The following is a 6425-nucleotide window of genomic DNA, read 5'->3' as shown; positions in this document are numbered from 1 at the left end:
TCCTGACCTGTAAACACCACAGAGTTGTGTTCGCTGTTTTATCTCTTGTGATTTGCTCAACAGTGTGTTTATGACATAGCTATCAATGTGAGTAGTTGTAAATTATTTATTCTCATTGCGCTATAGAATGTTATCTTATAACTGTACTACAATTTATATATCCATCTTATTATAGATGAACATTTGGGTTGTTTCCAGTTTGGGGCTCTGATAATGATACTAGAAACGTTCTTACAGAAGCCTTTTAAGTCTATACCCAAAGTGGAGTTGCTGAATCATAGTTGTCATATTTAGTTTTCGAAGATCCTATCAAACAGTTCTTTAAGGTGCTATTGACAAAATACCCTTCCACTAATAGCATATTCAAATTCTTCATCTTCTTCAATACTTGTTTTTTGTTTTAATATATATTTACTAGTTTTTATATAATAAAGGATATGACAAAGGATATAGACAAACAGCTAGGGGAAGGGATACATAGGATGAAGACCTAAGGATCCTGTACATAGGAGCTTCTGTCCCTGTGGAGTTGGGGTATACATCTCTCCCAGCAGTGGATGCGTTCATCAACTTGTAAACTCTCCAGCCCTGAGCCCCATTCTATTAGAATATTTTTTGGAATGTCATATATCACTCATTTAAATACTTCTTCCAGAAATAATTGACATAAATTACCATCTACATTTAAGGCATATAGCATGATGGTTTGATTTACATATATTGTGACATAATTATCACAATAGGTTTAGCTAAACATCTTTTCATATAGATACAATGAAAAGAAGAAATTTCTCTTTGTGATGGGAACTCCTAGGATTTACTCTCTTAATAACTTTCCTGTATATCATACAGCAGTATTAACTACAGTCATTATGTTATACATGACATCCCTAATATTTATCCTAAAATTGGAAGTTTGTACCTTTTGACCACCTTCCTTCAACTTCCCCTCCCTCTGCCCCCCACCCCCACCTCTGGTAAGCACAAGTCTGATCTCTTTCTATAAATTTGTTTGTCTTTGGTCTTGGGTTTTTTTTTTTTTTATGAGATTCCACATATAAAAAGATCATACAGTGTCTATCTTTCTCTGTCTGACTTCTTCACTTAGCATAATGCCTTCAGGGTCCATCTGTGTTGTCACAAATGGTAGCATTTTCTTTCTTATGGCTGAATACTGTTCTATGGACTACATATACCACAACTTCTTTATCCATTCCTCAATTGACATTTAGGCTTTTTCCATGTCTTGGCTATTGTAAATAATGCTCTCTGAACACAGAGGTGCAGAGATCTTTTTGAGTTAGTATTTTCATCATCTATGGATACACTTCCAGAAGTGGAATTCCTGGATCACATGGTAGTTCTATTTGAGGATCCTTCTTATGTCTTCCATAAATGTACCAATTTACAATCCTACTGACAGTACACAAGGGTTCCCTTGCTCTATGTCTATTCCAGCACTTGTTATCTCTTGTCTTTTTGATGATGGCCATTCTAACAGGTATTTCATTGTGATTTTAATTTGTATTTCTGTAATGACTAGTGATGTTGAGCATCTTTTCATGTACCTGTTGATTTTTTGTATATCTTCTTTGGAGAAACGTCTCTTCAGGTCTTTTGTTCAATTTTTTATTGGGTTACTTGTTTGTTTTTAATTAAGTTGAAATGGGTTCTTCATATATTTTGAATATAACCCCTTATCAGATATTCGATTTACATATATTTTGTAGGTTGTCTTCTCACTTTGTTGATAGTTTCTTTTCCTGTGCAAAGGCTTTTTAGTTTGATGTAGCCCTACTTGCTTATTTTTTATTTTGTTGCTTGTGGTTTAGGTGTCATATCCAAAATAATCATTACAAAAACCCACGTCAAGGAACTTTGTTCCTATGTTCTATGAGTTTCATGATTTTAGGTCTTAAATTCAAGTCTTTAACATATTTTGCATTAATTTTTGTGTGTTATGTAAGATATGAGCCCAGTTTCATTCTTTTTCATGTGACTCTCCAATCATCTCAGAATCATTTATTAAAGAGACTGTCCTTTCTCCATGGAGGATTTTTGCGTCCTTGTCAAATATTAGTTGACTGAGTTTATTATTGGGTTTACTTCTGGGTTCTTGATTCTGTTCTATTTGTCTGTTGTTAGGCCAGTACAACTGTTTTGATGACTATAACTTTATAGTATAGCTTGAAATCAGGAAGTCTGATACCTCCTGCTTTGTTCTTCTTTTTTTTTTTTTTCTTTTAGGATTTCTTTGGCTATTCAGGATCTTTTGTGGTTCCATAGTAATTTTAGGACATTTTTTTCTACTTCTGTAAAAAATTCTATTGGAATCTTTTTTAAATTTTTTTTTAAATTTTTATTTATTTATGATAGTCACAGAGAGAGAGAGAGAGGGGCAGAGACATAGGCAGAGGGAGAAGTAGGCTCCATGCACCGAGAGCCCGATGTGGGATTCGATCCCGGGTCTCCAGGATCACGCCCTGGGCCAAAGGCAGGCACCAAACTGCTGCGCCACCCAGGGATCCCTTCTATTGGAATCTTGATACAGAATGCATTGAATCTGTATATGACTTTCTGTAATATTGACATTTGAACAATATATTTTTAAAAGATGTTATTTATTTATTCATGAACCACAAAAAGAAGGAGGCAGAGACACAGGCAGAGGGAGAAACAGGCTCCCCAGAGGAAGCCTGATGCAGGACTTGATCCCAGAAGTTCGGGATCATGCCCTGAGCCAAAGGCAGAAGCTCAACTGCTGAGCAAACCAGGTATCCCAATATTAATTCTTCTGATCCATGAACACAGGATATCTTTTCCTTTATTTGTACTTCTTTGATTTTTTTCATCAATATCTTGTAGTTTTCAGCATAAATTCTCACTGCCTTAGTTAAGTTTGTTCCTAAGTATTTTGTTTCTTTTTTTTTTTTTAAGATTTTGTTTATTTATTCGAGAGAGAGAGAGAGAGAGAGAGAAAGGCAGAGACAGGCAGAGGGAGAAGCAAGCTCCATGTGAGGGGCCCAATGTGGGACTCGATCCCAGAACTCCAGGATCACGCCCTGGGCCGAAGGCAGGCGCCAAACCACTGAGCCACCCAGGGATCCCTATTTTATTGTTTCTGATGCTATTGTAAATTGATTCAAGTTCTTTATTTCTTTTTCAGAAATTTTGTTGTTAGTGTATAGAAATGCCACTAATTTTTGTATGTTAATTTTGAATCCTACAACTTTATTGAATTCATGGCTATATCAGGGTTTTTTTGGGTTGAGATTTAAAATTTTTTATGTATAAAGATTTTACTTATATGTAAAAATATTTTAAGATTTTCTGTATATAAAATCATTTCCCCTTCTAATAGTGACAATTTTACTTCTTTTCCAATTTTGACCCATTTTATTTCTTTTTCTTGCCTGATTGACCTAGGTGGGACTTCCAGTACTATGTTGAGTAGGAATGGTAAGACTGGGTACCCTCATCTTGTCCCTGATCTTAGAAGAAAAGCTTTCATTTTTTCACTGTTGAGTATGGTGTTAGCTTTGGGCTTGTCACATATGGCCTTTATTATGTTGAGATATATTCCTTATATGCCTAATTTGTTGAGTTTTTATCATGAATGGATGTTGATTTTTTTCAAATGCTTTTTCTCTGTTTATTGAGATGGTCATATGATTCTTTTCTTTCATTCTATTAATTTGACATATCACATTGATTGATTTGTGTATGTTGAACCATTCTTGCATTCCAGTGGAAAAGTCCTACTTTATCATGGTGAATGATCTTTATAACGTGCTGCTGAATTCAGTTTGCTTATATTTTATTGATAACTTTAGCAAGGATATTGGCCTGTGGTTGTCTCTTCTAGTAATGTCCTTTTCTGCTTTTAGTGTCAGGATAATTCTGGCCTTGGAAAATGAATTTGAGAGTGTTCCCTCCTCTTTAATTCTCTGGAAAAGTTTGAGAAGGGGTGATGTTAATTTTTTTAGTATTTGCTAAAATTCAGTGAAACCATTTGGTCCTGGTTTTTTTTGTTGTTGTTGTTGAGAGATTTTTGATTCCTGATTCGATCTATTTACTAGCAATTTGTATTCATATTCTTTATTACTTCCCAATTTAGTCTTAATAAATGGTATATTTCTAAGAATTTTCCTATTACTTCCAGGTTCTTCAATTTGTTGGCATATAATTGTTCATAGTGGCTTCTTCTGATCCTTTGAATTTCTGTAGTATTAGTTGTATATGTCTTTTTTAAATTTATAATTTCTGTCCTTTCTCTTTTTTCCTTGGTTAGTCTGACTATGGGTTTGTCAATTTTGTTCATCATTTCAAAGAACCAACTCTTAGTTTGATTAATCTTTTCTATTGCTTTTCTACTCTCCATTTTTATGTATTTCACCTCTAGTTTTTATTATTATTTTTTTCTTCTGCTTACTTTGGGCTCAATTTGTTCTTTTTCTAGTTCTGTAAGGGGTATAGTTAAGTTGTTTATTTGGGATTTTCTTGCTTCTTAATGTAGGTGTTTATTGCTATGAACTTCTTTCTTACCACCGCTTTTGTTGTATCCCATAATCTCTGGTCTGTGTGTTTCCATATTCATTTGTCTTAAGAAATTTTTATTTATTTATTTTTTTAAGATTTATTTATTCATGAGAGACACACACACACACAGAGGCAGAGACACAGGCAGAGGGGAACCTGATGCAAGACTCGATCCTGGATCCCATGAGAGACATTCAACTGCTGAGCCACCCAGGTGTCCTAAGAAATTTTTATTTCTTATTTAGTTTCTTATTTGATCCATTGGTTGTTTAGGGGTGTGATGTTTAATTTCCATGTGTGTGTGAATTTTCCAGTGATCCTCTTGTTATTTCTATTTTCATGCTACGGTGAACAGAAAAGGTAGTTGATATAATTTCAATCTTCTTAAATTTGCTAAGACTTGTTTTTGTGGCCTGTTATACAGCCTATTCTAGAAAATGTTTGATGTATGCTTGTGAAGAATGTGTATTCTCCTGTGGTTGAACTGAATGTTCTGTATATGTCTTAGGTCATTGTGTCCAAATCTGCTGTTTCCTTATTAGTTCTCTTCCTGGATGATCTATCCATTGTTGAGAGTGGGCTATTAAAATTTCCAACTATTGGGGCACCTGGGTAGTTCAGTCAGTTAAATGTCTGACTTTTGATTTTGGCCCAGGTCATGATATCAGGGTCATGGGATCAAGCCCTGTGTAGGGCTATGCACTGAGCATGGAGCCTGCTTGGGATTCTCTCTCTCCTTTTCCCAGTGCCCCCCCCCCCCAACTCTCTCTCTCTCTCAAATAAATAAATCTTTTTAAAAAAAGTTTCTAACTATTATTGCATTACTGTGTATTTATCCTTTTAGCTCTTGTTAGTTGTTGTTATATATTTTATTTATTTGAGAGAGAGAGAGACAGAGATAGTGACAGAGAACATGAGTAGGGAGGAGAGAGAGAAGCAAACTATCCTTTGAGCAGGGAGCCTGATGTGGGGCTTGATCCCGGGACCCTGGGATCATGACCTGAGCTGAAGGCAGATGCTCAACCCACTGAGCTACTCAGGTGCCCCTGCTTTATATATTATATATTAATATTATTTTTATATATCATAAACTTATATAACCAATGATAAGCACATGCATTTTTATAATTGTTCTATCTTCTTGATGTTTTGACTCCTTTGTCATTGTATTATGACCATTTTTGTCTCTAACACTTACTTTTATCTTTTTCAGATTAATCATTCTGGTGGTATGAAATGGTGTTGCATTGTGGTCATCATTTGCATTTTTGGATACTATATATATATAGTATATAGTATATTATATATATATATATATATATATATATATATACAGGAATTTTGGATTCTTTCTTTTGTAATAGGCTTTTTCATTTTGTTTTCCAATTATCTGTATTTGGCTGTGTGTATTTTTCTTATTGATTTATAAGAGTTTTATGTAAATTATTTATGAGTTTTTTGTAGCATATGAGGATGGCAAATATTTTCTGCCATTCTGTGGATTACAAGTCCATTTGATATAATTTTGCATGTATTGTTTAGGATAAAGGCTAAGTTTGAGTGTAGTAACAAAATATACAAACAAATTTTGAAAAACTAAAAAGAAAAAATCACTAAAATAAAATATGTATTTCTTTCTTTCTCATGTAACCGTGTAAAGGTAGATAGTCCAGGCTAGTGTGATTCTTTTTTTTTTTTTTTTTTTTTTTTTTTATTTATGATAGGCACACAGTGAGAGAGAGAGAGGCAGAGACACAGGCAGAGGGAGAAGCAGGCTCCATGCACCGGGAGCCCGATGTGGGATTCGATCCCGGGTCTCCAGGATCGCGCCCTGGGCCAAAGGCAGGCGCCAAACCGCTGCGCCACCCAGGGATCCCCGGCTAGTG

The sequence above is a fragment of the Canis aureus genome, chromosome 25 (genome assembly GCF_053574225.1).
Source record: "Canis aureus isolate CA01 chromosome 25, VMU_Caureus_v.1.0, whole genome shotgun sequence".
In the NCBI taxonomy this organism is placed as follows: Eukaryota; Metazoa; Chordata; class Mammalia; order Carnivora; family Canidae; genus Canis; species Canis aureus.
This window is presented reverse-complemented; position numbering follows the sequence as displayed.